A 19,182-nucleotide genomic window follows, 5' to 3' on the forward strand; every position below is an offset into this window, starting at 1 on the left:
GTGCTAACATTTTCACCTGTAACTTCTTCTAAGTATGACAGATTGTTAAAAGCAGTATACCGTTACATTTGATGGACCCTTCTAGTTGTGGGGATATATAGGACTTGTAGGTTTACCAAGAACCAGAGGAACACAGAGCCAATAACCGAGCAGCAGCTTGTAATGTTTTTTCATTTTGTACCGGGTACATGGCAACTCATTTGGTAAAATATAAAGAGTGAAAAATAGGTATCAAAGACACCTATGTATTTCTGATATGGGAACAAAATATAGAGTTTAGAAACAGTAGCTATTTGCACATCTCACAAATTGTGGGTACACATAAAAGCATGTGAAGTATAGGAAATATTTCAAAGTGACTTCTTTTTTACATATTCTTACATCTGGAAGACAGAAATGCATAGAAAGTCAATTAGTAATAACAGTTGCTCTACAATTCTGTGTTTCCCTAACTCTCCAGATAAAAATGGTAGGTACCTCACTTGGGTGGGTAGGCCTAGTACCCGCGACAGGAAATTGGCCAAAACGCAACATGGACACACCACATTTTTACAGTGAAAAGCTGTGGATTTTGAAACCTAACTCTGCCGGCACCTAGGGAAACCTAGCAAACCTATAAAAATGTTAAAGCTAGACACCCAGGGGAATCCAGGATGGGGTGACTTGTGTGGCTCTCACTAGGTTCTGTTACCCAGAATCCCTTGCAAACCTCTAACTTTGTCAAACAAAACATTTTCCTCACATTTCTGTGATGGAAAGTACTGGAATCTGCTTGGACCCACAAAATTCTACTAACCTAATCCTAAAAGTCTTCCGATAAAAATGGTACCTCACTTGTGTGGGTAGACCTGGTGCCCGTGACAGGATACGGCCCAAAACGCAATATGGACACCACATTTTTACAGTGAAAACGACCCTTTTTTTTACAAAGTGCCTAGCTGTAGATTTTGAACCCTAACTCTGCGGGCACCTAGGGAAACCTAGCAAACCTATACATTCTGAAAACTAGACACCCGTGGGAGTCCAGGCAGGTATGGCTTGCGTTGATCCCTCAACATTTTCCTTCCCAGAATCCACTGCAAACCTCAAATTTAGCTAAAAAGTCACATTTTCATCTAATATCTGTGTTGAGAAGTTGTGGAATCACTGCACGGCACAAATTTAAAACCATTCAGCGTTCCCCTCAGTCTACCGATAAAAATGATACCTTACTTATGTGGATGGGCCAAATGCCTATGCCATGGAAGGGCCAAAAACATGTAGAGATTGAGGGAGGCCCAAGGCGGGTCCAAAAGGGCTGTTTGGTAATACGTTTTTAGGCTGATGCTACTTTGGGCACCCACACAATTGAGGTATAATTTTTCATGGCAGACTAAGAGGAAGGCTGGGTGGTAGGAAATTTGTGCTTTTGCTGTAATCCTACAACTTACCCACACAGAATTGTAAGGAAAATGTGACTTTGTAAGTAAATTGGAGGTTTTCAGGGGATTCTACGTAAGAAAACACTGGGGGATCCATGCAAGCCACACCGCCAGCCAAGAGTCAGTACATGGACACCACCATCCATACACACCACCAGCCAAGTGGCATCCACGCACACTGCCAGCCAAGTGCCATCAATGCACACAGCCAGCAAGGCGCTATCCACGCAATCCACCAGCCAAGCACCATCTACACACTCAGCCAAGCGCCATCCATGCATACTGTCAGCCAAGTGCCCGTCCATGTGCACTGCCAGCCAAGTGTCAATCCACATACACCACCAGGCAAGCGCCAATCTACACACATCATCATCAAGCACAAGTCCACACACATCATTAGCCAAATGCAAGCCCACACACACCACCAGCAAAATCCCAGCCAAAGGTCAGTACACGCAGACCATCAGCCAAACTCCAGTTCACACACACACAATCTCTCCCTGGTTTCTAATGGTTTTTGGGCCCCCGCTTAGGGGTAGATGAAACTAAAAACATCACTGAAACAGCCAAAATGAGTGCCTAAAAAAGAGGAGTGACCCCTGCCTATGGGGCTTCTCCCTGACATGCCCAGAAACATATACATGGCTCCTAGTAGGCTTTCTGCCCCCCCCCCCAAGAGGGGCAGATAAAGGGCCATTGCCCAGATCTGCTGTCCAGGGGGGCATAAAGACTTTTTTGGGTGTGGGGGCATTAGCATGCCCACTCTGAGCATCTATGTTTGTCTTTTGTGCTGTGGCTCAACCATGCGCTATATATATGTTTTTACCACTAAATGAATGGCGCGGTGTGCTGTCTCTTTGTTTCACCACAGGTTCCTTCGGTTAATCTGCTGAACTACAGGATCACTGGTTCAGTATTACACACCGCCATTTTTTAAATTATTTTCTCACACGTTTTCACAGTTGTTGTCACTCCAATTGCAGTAGCTTACATATGATCCTGATGAAGGCTGCAACACTTGTATAGGTTTGAAGGCCGAATCATGTTGATCATTTCTAAATGCAGCTGTCTCTAATGGTGGCAGTTACATTTTCTGCTTTTTGTTTTTAATCCCGTCACAAGGTAGCATAATACATTTTGTCTGGCTAACCTTGTAGTCAGTTTTAACCACTATCTACCCCAGCACTGCACTCCCCACACAACACACTGCGCTCACATAGGGTTTTAGGATAACCCCCTCTCTCAATAAAACATTCCTGAGCTCCTCCCTCGCAGTGAGGGGGTTGTAGCCCGCGTCACAACTAGGCTCATGACGTGAGGAGGCACCCCTTTGATGAAGCATGACACCTTTGGTGTGTGAGGGGAACTTTCCTTAAAAGGGATCCCCTTTCCCAGCATGGTTTGTTCTATCCACACGCCCCTCTGACTTACTTAGTGGGCTTCTTGTGTGACAGAGGCATTACCATGCCCATTATGTGCAGACCCCAACCCCTATATGCATAAAAATAAAATATCCCTTGTGTCTAGTGGGCTTTCTGCCCCCCGGGGGGGGGATCGGGGGCTATTGCCCCCATCTGCCTTCTGGAGGTGGCAGAAAGACTGTGGAATTTGGGGAGGAGGGGTGGGGGCAATGGCATGACCATTTTGGGCAGCCCCCACCCCTACAAGTGTAAATGGGGTACTTTAGTATTGTCTTTTGTTTTTTAACCTTTTTTATTTCAGGACATATTGAATAAGGTGTCCCATGCACCACCGCGACCCAAGATCTATTGGGGAGAACTGTACCTCACTGTTGCAACTGTAGTTGTAAGGGATTGCTGCCGCCGCCGGATTCAAGAAGATATCACCGCCGCATCCCAAGGTTAATTTCAATAGAAATTGACTGAAACTCACCACCGCAGCCATCACCAAAACCAAAATGGAGATTTCCGTCAGGGTTGCCAAGAGATGCTGCTGCTGCTAGATTGGCCCTGGGAGAGCACCGTTTTGACTTAGGTAGCGATATTTCACCACCGTCAGCGGGGAATTATTACAGTTGCAGCCGCCATGATCGGGCAAGCACCGGCGGAAATAGCCGCAGGATGCCAGAGAAACAGCCGGACCCCGCCGTCTGAAAACCAGAAGTGCACAACTCTACCTTCCGCCAAAACACAAGAATGCGAAGCATTCTGGTGTTTGGAGCAAGGACCTTTATATCTCGCGACCGTGCATGCTGCCAAATGAGGCGCAGCAAGCACGCCACTAATTACATTGCAGAAATCCTTTCTTTTCATTGGTGCAAAAGTGTACCTCATTGACTGTCAAAATGATGTTGGGTAAACCTTCACATATAAAAACCTTTACTAAAAATGTTATTATTGCCGTGTAACTGATGTCAGAAACCAATTTAATCTCCAGCCATTGTCAATATAAATCCACCAATATTGGAATGCATGGGGAATGTCTTTCTCCAGACAATGTTCCAATAATATCCAATAACGACAATACATAGGTGATGTGTGTAGCTTAATTACCTTGTCACTGGTTGAACAAAGTACGCAGTCTGTAATCACTCTTTCTATGAGCATATCCATGCCTGGCTACCAGAAATGTAGTCTTAATCTTTGTTTGGTTTTTGAAATGCTAAGATGAACTTTATGTGCAATGTCAATTAATTTTTTTAATGAGGTACCGGAGGTATCAGCTTGGCACCTCCAAACAGAATCCCACCTATCTATGATAGCTCTTTCCTGACCATCCAGAACGGCCTCAGTTGCTGCTTTAATGTACTGTCCTTGCCCTGTATTAATAACTTACGTGCTTCACTTAAGACTGGATCAGCCTCCATCTTCTGCCTTCAGTTCTCCTCTTCAACAATTTCTTTAGTGATAACACAAATATCTTACTTGGCTAAGTTAATATCCTCAACATTATATTCACCTGCCACTTCATCTTCTATAGTATCATTGAACAACTGGGACGAGCAATCTGCTGTAAAGTTTCTTAAACTGGGAATGTACTCTAGGTAATCTCTTGTAAGTCAACTATCCATCTTTTAAATCTGCTGGATATTACCTCTAGTCCCTTCTTAGTAAAAACCTCTTTGAGTGGCATATGATCTGTTCTAAATTTAAAAACTGTCCCCGAATAAAATTCTTAAATTTGTGAAGCACCCAGTACACTGCCAAAACTTACCTTTCTATCACTGAATAATTTGTTTCAGTTTGTCTCAAAGCCCTTGATGCAAACACTATTGTCTCCTCACCTTTCTTATTCTCCTATGAGAGAACTGCCCCTAACCCTTTCGAGCTGGCATCAGTTGTCTCTATAGTTTTTTTCCTGGTACAATCTCCTTCAAATTTGGAACAATGGTCACTGCATTCTTTACATCTACAAATTCTCCTTCACGATCTCATCCCAAACAAAACTCACTCTATTTGTTCACATACGGTAGTTTCGGTTGGCAACATTATTATTGAATTTGTCATAAAACTCTATCATTCCTAAGAAAGATTTGAACTCAGCTTTATTTTTTGGTGCAACCAACTTCAGAATGGCGTTCACGAGTGCTGCCTTGGGTTGCATCCCTTGAGGAGTCATTTTGTGCCCCATGCAATTTATTTCTGTACATTGAAGTTTACATTTATCCTTTCTCACTGTGAGACCGTATTCTTTACATTTTTGTAAAACTTGTCCAACCCTCTCACCTTGTTGTGTTTGTGAGTCCCCCAAAATTAACACGTCATCTTGATGCCAAAATACCCCAGGGGTTCATGAAAGCATGAATAAACTCACACTCTGAAATATTGAGGCAGCTGAAACTAGTCCAAACGGCATATGCGTAAATCTACATGCTCCCATCGGCATGATGAATGCAGTAAGGTCTTGGGAATCTGGGTCTAGGCAGCTTTGATAATACACTGAGGTTAGGTCTAAGGTTGAGAAATTCTTGGCTCCCGCCACTGTGGTTACCTTCTCTGTAATATTAGGTAGTTGGAATTTGTCAACCACCACCTCTTTATTGAGAGCTCTAAGATCTGTACATAGACAAATCTTGCCATCTGCTTTTCTTGTGAGCACAACTGGTGCCAATTACTCTGTTGCTTCGACAGGCTCTATTACACCCAACTAGCTGAGTTTTTCTAACTCTTCTCTCACTGCATCATATACACTCAACAATAGATTTAATTTCTATCTGACATCATAATTGCATTCTCTTTTAGTTTTATCTTGTGAATATATTGTTTGAGACAACATATTCTATCTGTGAACATGTCCAGATATTCATTCTCAAAGTTGGCTATTATATCCTCATTCCTGGTGGCACCTTGGACTAAGATTTGTGGATTAGCATTGGGGTCTACATATACACCCAGCTGCTTTCGAGATGGCCATCCCAAATTGTTGTCCCCTGTACAAGAAACATATACCTTGCCGACAATAAATCTTCTCATTTATTCATTACTGTACATAAAATAGCATTTCATTTTTATAGGTTGTCCGCCATACCCTCCCAGGCATATGTCCATCTTGTGTAAATACTTATGTGCTCCAAACATTCTAATCAAGATCTCTTCTGAAATTATGGGTAATTTTGAACATTAATCAAACATGGCCTCCACTTCATGATCTTCTTTCCTTATTATATCTTTGGGTTTACCTGAATCAGCGTCAGTCATTTGCAAAACAATATCCTTAAGTTTAAATGTAGAATTTTATTTATCCAAAATCCAAAACAATACATAGCAGAAATAAACAGCAAAGACTATTGAAATATAATGCACAGGGATAGTAATAAAAATCAAGAAAATATTACAGGGGGAGGGGAAAGACAGAGAAAAAGGGAACAAAGAGAGAGAAAAACAACTAATATGACCATAATAAAATCGTATTCTTCAAGAAAAAATAGTACAAAATATCAATATCTGCACGTAGAAAAGACAATATTATTAAGCATATAAATAATAAAAGAAAAGCATAACAGGGAAATTATCGAAAAAATAATCTAAAAATAGAAAAAGACAACAATGCTTCATGGAGGCTTCCGAACTTCATCAGCAGTGTGAACAAATGGAGTCTTGGGTGTGACAATAGAAGTTAAGTGGGAGGAAAGAGGGAGCCATAAACGATCTCTTTTAATGGAAACAGAAATAGGAGTGACAAAATTGGTATCAAGTCTATGATGAAAGCAAACTGCGTTCCACCATGCTCTGAAGGTGATTTTATCAGCTTGTTTCCAATTTGAAGTAATTAAGTGAAAAGCTATCGCTAATAATAAATCAATCAACTTAAAATGAGAAGGTGATTGAGGCCAATGAGGTGATAGAGAACCTGGAAAAATAGTAGAAGGGGAAATGGGGACATTTGTTTTGAAATTTTTGTTTATTTGGGACCAAACTAACTGCCAAAAGGATTTTACAGGAGTATGGGTAAAAAGCATATGAAACAAGTCAGCATGTGTGCAAGAGCAGGACCAACAGGCAGGAGTACAATCCGAGTTAAAGGAGGATAATTTTGCGGGAGTGTATAAAATACGCTGATACACAAAAAAGAGGGATTGAGAAGTGTTAGCCGCTCTGGACGTTTTATGAATTTTGAGCCATATTTTATCCCAAAAAGGGATTGTCCAACAGACCAACAACTCCTTCTCCCAAGCCAATTCAACCTTTGATTTGTTTCTGTCAGAGATAGAAGACAAACCTTTATAGAGAGATGAGGCAGAGGACGAGCTAGATATTAAAGGGTAAAGCAAGGAGCATTTGGAGGACGGAATGGAAGTTATTGGTAAAGAAAGAAGGTATTGACAGAGCGCAGGATATAGATGATCATATTGAATTTTACAAGAAGAAGGCAAGGAAAATTGTGTTAGAAGTTCTGAAAAGGACAAAGGAGTATTGTTGAACACTAATTGTGAGATCCAAAGCAAGCCTTTGTTTCTCCATACTTTCCAGTAAAGGGACCGATTATTAATACGTAATAAATTATTATGTCAAATGGGCTGTTGACAAAAAGAAGAAAAGGAAGGAGCGTAGGAGGGTAACAATGGAGCAAGAATTTTACAAGTGTGAGATATGATTGGGGACCGTAATAAAGAAATATCTTTAGTAAAGGCAAGAGATTCATTAAAGGTAAATGGTGATAAAAAGTGTCTTTCTATAGTCAACCATATGGGCGGGTGTATAACCTGATCCGAAGATAGCCAACGAGAGGAATGTTTTAATGAAAACGCATGATGATACTGTTTGAAATTAGGAAACTGGAGACCGCCAGAAGATTTGGCTTTCTTTAAAGAGGATAAGGCTATTCGGGGTACCTTATTTTTCCAAAGAAATTTCATTAATAACGTATCAATTTTTTTTAAATAAAAACCAGGAATACGCACATACAGGAATCATAGAAATAATATACAGAATTATGGGAGAGAGCATCATTTTAATGGAATCAAGACGACCCCACCAAGATAGGAAAAGTGGATGCCAGCGATCGATGGAGTCAGATAAGGTTTTAATTACATGGTCAAAATTAAGTTTAAGTGTTTCTGGAATATTTGAAGAGAACCACAAGCCTAAATATTTTATCTTAGAAGTTTGCCAAGAGAAACCGGTAGAAATGAAATCCTGTTTAAGGCATAGCACGTTTAGGGGAAGTATTTCGCATTTATCGGAGTTAAGACGATAGCCAGATACTTGGGAAAAGAAAGCAACTTGTTCCAAAAAGGCTGGAACGGAAGAAGAAGGATTAGAGCAATATAAGAGAATGTCGTCTGCATAAACAGATAATTTAACCTGGGAGGTATTAAGTTGAAAACCAGTAATTTGAGGATCCTGTCTAATCTTGGTTAAAAAAGGTTCTAAAGCAATTATAAATAAAAGGGGAGAGAGAGGACATCCTTGACGTACTCCCCTCCGAAGGGGGAAATAATCTGAGACATTACCCTTAGCAAAAATAGAAGCCGTAGGACCTGAATACAATAAAGAAATAAAGGAAATTAACTTAGGAGGGAACCCTATCCACTTAAGTGCGTGGAACATAAAATCCCAACCAATCCTGTCGAATGCTTTCTCAGCGTCCAACGCAATGGCGGCTATGGGATAAGAAAGAGAGGAGGCTTTACTGAGAATATTAAAGAAGACTCTGGAATTATCGGAAGATAGGCGACCTTTTACAAAACCTGATTGATCCGATTAAATGAGGTAAGATGGGGTCAATACGAAGAGCAAGAAGTTTCGCAAAACATTTATAGTCAAGATTAACTAAGGAGATGGGACGATAATTTTTACAAAAAGAGGGGTCTTTATTTTCTTTGGGGATTAAACAAATCATGGCCTCCTGAAAGGTGCCAGAAGAAGTACCATTTGTAATAAAAGAGTTGAAAAGTAATAGAAGGCGAGGAAGAAGTATAGTAGCAAAGTGAGCATAAAATTCAATAGTGAAGCCATCCGGACCCGGGGCCTTCCCCCGCTTTAGTACTGAAATGGCATGCGAGATTTCTGACAGAGTGATGTCCTTCTCTAAAGAGGAAAAGTCAATATCGTGAGATAAAGGGGAAGAAAGATTTTGAAAATAAGTGGAGAGGTTAGCTGGAGTCGGTTGTTGTTCAGGAGAGTATACAGTTTGATAAAAAGAAACAAACTCCTTTAAAATATCAGAATCTTTAAATAAAGAAATGCCAGCGCTATTCTGTATGGACTCAATTTTAGTCCGATCAGGTCGTATTTTCAAATAATTTACCAATAATTTCCCCATCTTATTTTGACCCCCATAATAACGAGCACTACTCTTTAAAAGATAAGTAGATGCGGCTTCAGTAGAGGATTTATTAAATTTGAATTTTGCGGCAATAAGATTTTTTAAGGAAGAATCTGAATTCGAGTGGTAATAATCGTATTCAAGTTTTTTAATTTCTGCTAGCATTTGAGAATTTCTGGCCTGAAAGGATTTTCTCTTGTGAGAAACAAAATTTATAACGAAACCTCTGGCAGCCGCTTTAAAGGAATCCCAAACCATGACAGGAGAGGAAGGAGGGACAGAATTGAGAGAGAAAAATTCAGAAGCAAAAGCATTGAATTGACTTGTAAAGTTGGGGTCAGATAGTAAAATATTATTAAAACGCCATCTGCGGGTATGTGAAGTAGGGGGCAGCAGATCAAAATCAACGAAAACCGGGTCATGGTCAGAAATTAAAATGGAACTAATTTCGGAGTGGGAAACTTGTTGGGAAAGGGACTTACTGAGAAAGAGGTAATCTATGCGAGATTGTGAGTGATGAGGGGGGAATAAAAGCTGTATTCTTGAATGTCAGGATTACAAAGTCTCCAAATATCAACCAAGGCCTTGCGTCGTATAGTGGAAGTAAATTGAGAGTGCATTTTGGTGTTGGAAAATCTAACAGAAGAATGTCTATCCAATATGGGATCAAAAACGTGGTTGCAATCACCCCCAAAAACAATATAATCATCGTCCAACAAAAGTAATTTTTCGGAAATATGTGGCCAAAAGTCATTGTCAGAAATAACTGGTGCGTAGATGTTGAAAAGAACTAAGGGTATTTGGTTAATGAGCAACTTAACTAGTATCCAACGACCTTCCAGATCACATTCTTGATGAGTAATTGATAATTGATATTTTTTATGACATAAAATAGACACTCCATTCTTTTTGCCTAAAGCTTGAGAAGAAAAAACATCACCTACCCAACTTCTCTTCAACTTAGATGCCTCAGCGTCAGATAGATTTGTTTCTTGTATTAAAGCTATATCCGCATCTAACTTAGCCAAATGGGTTAATATGCGTTGTCTTTTTATAGGATTGTTTATTCCCTTAACGTTCCATGTAACAACTCTAAATGAAACCGACAGAACTTAATTCGAGCATTGAGAGGCAGATATTGAGAAAGCGAAAAATGATGCTAGAGAATTTTTGAAAATGAGAATAAACATGCATCAGAAAAACATTAAATCGAAACAGTAACTTATGAATAATAAAAAGAGTAACTGTAATATTAAGCAAATAATGAACATTAGAACAACAAGAGGAAAAAGAAGAAAGCCAGAATAGAAGTAGAAGAGAAGCTAGAAAAAAGAGGCCATCAAGAAAAATAAATATAAAAAAACACAGAGAAAAGAGAAAGGAAAGATAAAGATAAAAAGAGGAGATGAAGGAAAAAGGATAGAAGAAAAGAAAACATGAAAGAAGAGAGCAAAACAGATCAAATATTAAACGAAACATTACACGAATGTCAAAAAGAAATACCACAAAAGTACCATGAGGATGGGGATGGAGGAACCACATAAGGAAAATGGCACACCAAACGGGAAACTCCGAGCGAGTGCGAGAAGGGAGACACATCCACCGGGCAATAAACTACACGGGTAAACATCAAAAAGGATCACCAGACTGCACCTGATAACAAGAAAAGGAAAAACATTAGAGGGAAATGCAGGAAATCACAACTACAGCAAAAACATAAAATACATATAAGCAAAAAAGGGACAAAAGACATCAGGAGACAATCAATTCAAATTATGATCTGGGAGTGTCCATAGATTCCTCTCTGCATGAATTGAGAAATTGCTGGAGAAGCGCAGGATCTTCATAGTTTGTTGTTTTGTTGTTGTAAGTCACTTTGAAGAGACAAGGGTGGAACAATCCGTAACGTGCATTCAAGGAACGAAGAGCAGGTCTCATATCCAGAAATTTTTTGCGGCGATCAGCAGTAACTTTTGCGTAATCTTGAGCAAAAAAGAGATTCGAGCCCTGCCATGTGATTTTCCCTTTTTGTTTGGCAGCTAGTATAACCTTGAGTAGGTCCGTATACTCTAGGAAATACAGGATGACACCTCTAGATTTCAGCAAAACGGAAGAGAAGTTGGCAGAACAAGAAAGTTGACCCAAACGATGTGCTCGTTGAATATTCAGAGGAGGGGAACTCGGAAGACCAAGTAGCGTGGGCAAGAAAGATTGAAAGAAGGATATAGGATTGGACCCTTCAAGACCTTCCGCCAGACCGTAAATACATAGGTTGTTTCGTCTATTTCAGTTTTCCAAATTTTCAACCTGTTGTTTAAGGGATTGTATTTCTCTGTGTATTCCCAGCACTTGGTCAGAGATTAATTGTACTTCAGTCATTTTCCCTTCAAGGTCCGCAACTTGTTGTTCTGTGTGGGACCAGTTATCCTCTAGACGTTGAAGACGAGCGTTCGTTTCGGCCATATAAGGTTTAAGTGATCGTATCTCATCAAGGAGAAGTTCCATGGATACAGTTGAAGAAGTGTTAGTGGGAGATGGGGGATTCGCCTTTACTCGCTTTCCTGATGTGGAAGGTATTTTGGAATTAGGCTTAGTGTTTGAGCGAGACGAATTAGGAGAAGAATGTTTTGCCCCAAGAGAGTCAATAACTGCATCATCCATATTATCCTGCAATACACTAAAAGGGTTGACGTCATCAGATGGTACACAGATATCAGTAGTATGATGAGCACTGCTGCGATTAGAGCGAGCCATTATTACCACAGTTGTGAGTAAAAAGGATATCAGCAAGCAATCACAAGATCCAAAATGGCGTCTCAAAGGTGAAGAGAAATTAAAAAGTTCAGTCAGTGGATTTCAAAATAAAATCTTTGCCCAAAAAAAAAAATTGTAATCCTAGAGCCAACAATGAAGAAATAGAAGCTGCAGAGTGAAAATGGAGTCAATTAATGTATGTATAAGCTGAAGAGATAAGCAAAAGAAAAATTTCTCCAAAAATGCCACAGGATATTTATTGCCGCAGGAAGGTACAAAAAATATAGTTTTTGAGGAGAACATGAAGAAAATAACCGTTGTTTAGACTCCAAATCATTGTTAAGCTCAGCAGAAGAAAGATGTAATTCAGAAACAGGACTGCAGGCACTCAAAATGGCAGCCGCTATTGACGAACGAGCCACGTCCGAGAAACAATTCCGAAATAAGGCAAATTAGCTCACCCCGCATCACCGCTTCCTAAACATCGCGTGGAGGAGCATTTCCGACGCCTTTAAATGAAGCGCCGAGTCTGGAAAAGCAGCATACGCGCCCGGAGAAGTCCCGTCAGCTCACGGACTCTCGGAGCGTCCCAGAGAGGCGGCCATTTCCTACGGCGCCTAAACCACGCCCGACGCAAAAAAATATCCTCACACACCTCCGACATATATTTTTCAAGTTTCTTATTAGTATTCCCACTCCCACAACATACTATGAAGTGTCCTTTCCTACTACACTTGTTGCAAACTACTCTCAAACAGGACAGTCTTTATTGTTTGTCAGGTGTGCACTTTTTCCACACCTGTAGCACAGTCTTGTAAACATGCTTATCATTCTTTTCTCTTTTATCCCAGATGCACCTTTTACCACTTGTACATCAACTCACTCGTCACTCACAAGTTTTCCACTCTCCGCACTGTATCCTGTTTGATCTATCTTACGCACTTCATCATGTGTTCTCTCTGTTTGCCACACTCAAAGCCTCATTCAAAGAAGGGTCATCTTTTAAGCAGAGCTCCTCCTGAACTCTCTATTGTGCAATTCAGCAGACATTGATCTATGGTGCATTCAACACACGTCACTCCAAACTTCCAAGTTGCTGCCGATTTTCATAACTTTTTTTTTTCCAGCCCAGAAAAGCACAGTAAATACAAAAAAAACGAAATACAAATACTTGTACGCATATCAACAAGACAAGAAAAAAAGAAAAAAATCAATAAAGTACAAACATAAAACAACAAATATCATACAAAAATTCTTACATCTATACACATATATCCTACACCTGAAGGGGAGAACAAGGGGTTTTCACTTTACCCCGTGACATGAAGCTTAAACATCTATGCTTTACGAAAACAGTAGGAAAGAAAGTTAACTAAGATACTACGTTAAGCAAGTCTATGTGTTTACCATTAAAGTTAAGGTAGTATTAACTGCCTAATCATCACGGGGCCCCAAATTTTCCTACCCCTTCTCCTTGCCCTGAAGCTCTACAAAAGGGATAATTCCATTCAGATCAATAACATCACCTAGCCTACAAATTCCTGCCTGTTCCCAGAGTTTGGCTATTGCATCATAGAGAGGAGCTGGAAAAACTGGTGAGCGTCAAAAAAGCAGGTATCTCTGCAGTCTAGGTATTTCTAAAAGCTTGCATACTTTGTGCCAAACATTCCAGGCCACTCTAAGAGGCTTAAAGCATGTTTTTTTAATAATAACTGCCCTCTAACTATCTTAATTAAAGCCCTGGTGCTGCCCCACCTATGGCAAACTCAAATATTGAAGGGGAAATTTCTCTTTCCAGCCCACCAGCATCTGTCTCTGCCCGCACCAGATTTAAACAGCATGCCCATTTTTGTATTGTTATAGCCCAATAATAATAAAGCAGATTAGGAACCGCCAGCCCCCCGCGATCTTGTGGAAGGGTCAAAAAAGGCCTGACCTTCTTATAGTGCCAGATAAATTGTGAAAATATTCCGTCTAATTTCCTAAAAAATTGTTTTCTGGCTGTAGCAGAATACAACGGAATAAATAAAACATTTTGGGGAACATCGTCATTTTTAGCGCATTGTACCTTCTTATTATCGACAGGCATAAGTTGTCCATTCTCTTTAGATCTTTACTTATCTTCTCTAGTAGTGGAGCCGAATTAATATCCCATATGGACCCCACATCCGCCGAGATATCAATCCCGAGGTAGGTAGCTACCTCAGTCTTACGTGGATCCTGTCAAATCGTGGTTTTAGTACAGACAATCCTAGTCTTATCCGAGTGGAAGCTGTAACCCGACTGTCTACCAAAATCCAGGGCCAAAATTTAAATCCTTGCGATTGCTCCCAATGGGTCAGGGGTGACAACTGCTATATCGTCAGAATAAGCTAACACCTTAGTACTAAATCCCCTGACCACTATTGGTTTGATTACCTGATCCTGAATAATTGACCTGATGAATGGATCAATATACATCGCGAAGAGTATTGGTGAGCAGAGACATCCTTGTCTTGTGCCGTGAGCGACCAAAATTGTTCGGACTCCCTACTCATCAATTGAATCCTAGCATAAGGCTGTACATACATGGCTTTTATAGCCGTTAAAATGCGAGGCCCAAACCCATTAGATCTTAGATTGTCCCATAAATACGCCCACTCAACCTGGTCAAAAGCTTTTTGAGCATCTAGGAGAATCAAGGACATCTGCTCCCCGTGGCATCCGCAATATCAAACAAGGAGATGACCCGACATACGTGATCCGTGGTCCCTCTCCCTCGTATAAAGCCATGCTACCAAGGACTAACCAGGGAGGCGATGATTTTACCTAGTCGGAGCGCAATAATCTTAGAATATAATTTTTTGTCAGCATTAATTAGGGAAATAGGTCGATAGGAAGCTGGGTCCTGGGCCTTTTTCCCTTTCTTCAAAAAAACAATGATATTAGTTTCCTGGCAGGATTGAGGTGGAATCCCCTTATACTGCACGGCCAGAAATAGATCTAACAAAAGGGGAGTTAGTTCTGACTGAAGGGCTTGATAGATTTCCATCAGAATTCTATCTGGGCCCGCCGCCTTACCAGAGGCCATCCCCTGGAGAGCCTCTGTAACTTCAATAATTAAAAAGTCAGCCTTCAGATCCTGCCATATAGGGACATTCCCGGGGTTTTCAGGCCTAGCAGCCTCTGGGGATTCAATTTCCCTAGTCTGATATAAGTCCCTATAAAATTCTTCAAATACCCTTAGGATTTCTTGGGGCTCTGTGGCTAGGGACCCATTCATCTTTTTCAGCTTCACAATATTATTTGCGGAAGCCCTTTGTCTTAACCGTAATGCCAAGTGTTTACCTGTAGCCTCCCCATACTCGTAATTATCCCTAGTGTAGGTTTGGAAGGCTTCTGCTACTGGTTTACTGTACGATCCATTAATTTCTACCTTTATTTTTATAACCTCTGCTCTAACAGAGTTTGTCGCTCCGCCTGTTTTTTAGCAATAGCTGCTGTATGTTCCTCCTCACATTTTGCCAGTTGGTCAGTTAAGTGAGACAGCTCCCCTCTATGCCTCTTTCTTCAATGTCCAGCAAACCTAGCTATCTCCCCTCTTAAACGTGTCCCAAACTATTTCTATGGATGCACTGTATCTATTTAGATCAAAGAATTGCAGAGTCGATGCCTTGATATGCTCAATAAACCCCTCCGTAAGCAGAAGTTTCTTATCAAAGGTCCACTTCGGACAGGGTAGTTCGTGCCCCTTTACCCTGACTTCAAGCATCAGAGGATTGTGATCAGACAAGACTTTAGGCAATTTTCTGATATCTGCGCCTTACGTAAGGGTAGCTGAAACAAAAAAGTAATCTAACCAAACATATTTCCTGTGGGGTCATGAAAATTATGTATACCCTGCATCTCCTGGCTTCCGCGAGGACCAAATATCAATTAGACCGTGGCTTGTGATCCGTGCATCTAATGCTCTGAACACCTGTGGCTTCCTCCCTTGATATTCATTAATAAAGGGGCCCTGTGCTTCCAGGCGAATATTAAAATCCCCACACATAATAAGAGGGGAGGGCCATGATGCTAGCTCTAACTCTAATTCCTCTAGAATTCCAGAGTCGTCCAAATTCGACCTGTATACCGTACATACTGTTAGCCCACATGGTAATGATATTATTGCCCAGCGGCCCCATTTATCTGAAAGTGTCCTGTTTACGGGAGGGAATCAATTAGACACATGTATCGCAACACCTCTTGTCGCAGTGGACTGGGACCTGTACGTTAAGCCCTCTCTTCTGCCACGGGATGTGAGTTTCTTGTTGGCAGACTGTGGTGATGGATGAAGGATGATCAAGGTCCGAGTAGTTGCTTGGAGAAGTAATTTATTTGAAGTATGATGGTACAAGGTAGATTCAGGGATAAGTAATAGTACAGAAGTTGAGAAGTAAAAGATATATTGAATTCAGTAGGTCAGTAATGAACCCGACCAGGAGCAGGATCATCTCAGCTCAGCCCCAAGTCTCAACTGACTCTCCAAGTCAGGGAGCATTCTATTACATCATAAGCATAGCAGAATTCCAATGAGCTAAGGAAGAGGTCAGGTAAAGAAAAAGAGAAAAGCACAGACACTACACACTCCTTTTACAATGAAAACAAAAAATACAAGTACGAACAGTAAGAATAAGAATAGGAAAGGTAGAATAAGCATAGGGTGAAACAGGTAAGTAACACAAGGACAGAACTAGCAAATAACAAAGAACAATACTAGGAAGCAAAAGAGGAATAAGAGGACGACAAGACATCTTCTCCTTAAATGACGAAAAGAAAATGAGAAGAGTACAATGAATACAAAGAAAACAGAGAATGAGAAAAATCAGACAAGAGGATAAGATAAAGTGGAAGGTTAGTGAAATGTTCACGGATACGTCGAGACACGCCAGTTGGCCGGACCGGAGTGGAGAAGTAACCAACGAACAAAAACACTAAAAAGAAAAGTAAGAGAAGTACTCCAAACAGGAGAATTCAAAAGAAAACTCCAACACAAAAAGTGAGAAGAAAGGTGAGAAAAACTACACCCAACAAGAGTACAACCAAGCAATTACAAAAACAAGAGAAGTACTCCAAACAGGACAGTTCAAAAGAAAACTCCAGCACAAAAAGTGAAAAGAAAGGCGAGAAAAAACTACACCTAACAGGAGTACAACTAAGCAATTACAAAAGGTGAATTAATTTTGCCAGTAATAAGTAATAAGAAATTATGCGTATATCAGAATAAAGTCTGGCAACAAATTTAATTAAATACAGGATTCCGTGCACTTAACCGCTGTGAATAAAAACTCTAGAGTTTAAATAATAAATCATTAATGAAATGCAGGAGTTAGACATGGATGCTAAGAAACTTCACAAACTTAAAATTATATCATTTAAAGAACGGTGAAACCTGCGAAGAAAATTCAATGAATCATCATAACATGCATAGAAAGCATGAACAGCTTACTAAAAGTAATTTAAGAATCAAAAGTAAGCAATAAAACATAACATTTTCATGAACAGCTTACTGAAAGTAAATTAAGAATCAAAGGATGATTCCAATACACTGTGGCAGTATCTGATGAATGCTTCATCATTGAAGAAAGAGCATCTTGTAGCACACCACTACGAGTTGGTTGTGACATTCCCCCAGATACTGCAACAGTGTATTGGAAAGAGCCTGTGGTCACCAAATTGAGTATTGCCAAGGGATTTGACTCCTGGTGTTATTGTTGTGCATTTCCTATTGTGAGGCAGAAGATTTGGCTACAGCTGATGACATAAATCAAATATATTCTGCCTATTGAATATGATTGTTTTGATTATATCCCCTTCTTCCATGGGGCAAGGTTTTGAAATGTAAAAAATGGCACTGAGTATTTGTGTTCTTTATGGTTTGTTATGTTTAAGAGCAATTTGCCAGACAAATATTTTTCAAATGTAATCAAATACTAGTTGATTACTTAACTTATTACTTAGTTGATGAGTTCTTAGTATTTGTATTTTGTTGTCATGGTTGAAAATTGAGAGAAACATTGCCCACTTGCAATTTATTTATTTAACAGACATTTTCTTTTTTACATTTTGAAATGTATAATGAAAGGAAAATAATGAATAAATGGAGCAAAGAAATACAACACCAGTCTTTGCATTTACTTTCTTATTTTTGCTTTATAAACTAAAACCGGATAAAAACCAAGTAGCAAACAAAAATTGAAAAAGTCAGTCATGGTGAATGAAACCTTTATTGAAAAAATAAAATTGTCTGAAGCCATTGTCCAAAAGACAACTGCCATCAGAAAGATAAATGTGTCCAGAAAATAATCTAAAGAGTGAACGGTAGTCACACACTGGAGAAAATTAGGTTCTGCGGCTCTTGGTGGCGGTGGTCTTGCCATCCTCTACTGGTGGTCCAGATGAATGTGTGCTCCATTGGGGGGCTGGTGGATCCACAGTTGCAGGGACTGAGGTTATTGCAGGTGTTGCCTCTTGTGGCAGAGCCTCCCTTTCTGTGGCTGAGGCAGATGTAGTTAGCACAGATGTTGTTGTACCACAGAATGGGGAATATGGTGCAGGAAAAGCCCTGCACATATGGGTGTAAATGCCATGCAGCACCCCAGTCAGGGAGCCCAAATTGTAGTTCAGATTTTCCATTCATATATTGTGATCCCTCTCCAACTGCCTCATCTCCCAGCGCTCTGTAAAGACCTAGCCCATCATGTTGTGGGACTGATGGTTGGATCCCAAGACTTGGTCAATGGTGGCCTGGGTGACAGTGAACCCAGTAGCCTCACTATGCTGACTCACAGATTCCCTCCCTTGACCCCTACCCCTTGTACCCTGTACTGTTGACCCAGTGTGCCACATCCCACTGGGCCCCGGCTGAACTGGAGGTAGTGGTGGTGTTGTCTCAAAAGCAACCAGGACTGGGGGAGGCACAAGATTGATGTGATGTTGGTTTGGACACAGGAAATTGAGTTATCCATAAGCTAAGGTGTTGTAACAGCTGGTGTGGGGGTGAGTGAGACTCACTGGAGCTGCCTGCCCAGGCAGACCAGACGGACCAGGCCGCTCCTCTTGTAAAAGTGTGGATTACACATCCAATGAGTTTTAAGCAAAAAGCTTAGCAACTTAAAAGGGAAAAGGAAGTGGATATCATGATTATACCTTTCAGTGGTATTGTACCTAATTACGCAGACAGTTTAAATTTCAGACAAAACTACTTCAAATAAACAGGTAAAAAGATGTCTTGAAATGGGGGGAAAATAGTAACTAC

General features: G+C 40.5%; 1 long non-coding RNA gene across 1 annotated transcript in view; it reads right to left on the reverse strand.

Annotated features, from left to right (window-relative positions):
- Nucleotides 1-10,671: 10,671 nt before the first annotated feature.
- LOC146811959 (uncharacterized) overlaps nucleotides 10,672-19,182 on the reverse strand; it is a 99,485-nt gene continuing 90,974 nt past the window's right edge. The window contains exon 3 of the long non-coding RNA XR_014966811.1: nucleotides 10,672-10,802. This is a non-coding gene — a long non-coding RNA (uncharacterized LOC146811959). The remainder of the gene's footprint in view (nucleotides 10,803-19,182) is intronic.

Source organism: Triturus cristatus, chromosome 7 (genome assembly GCF_964204655.1).
Source record: "Triturus cristatus chromosome 7, aTriCri1.1, whole genome shotgun sequence".
Lineage (NCBI taxonomy): Eukaryota > Metazoa > Chordata > Amphibia > Caudata > Salamandridae > Triturus > Triturus cristatus.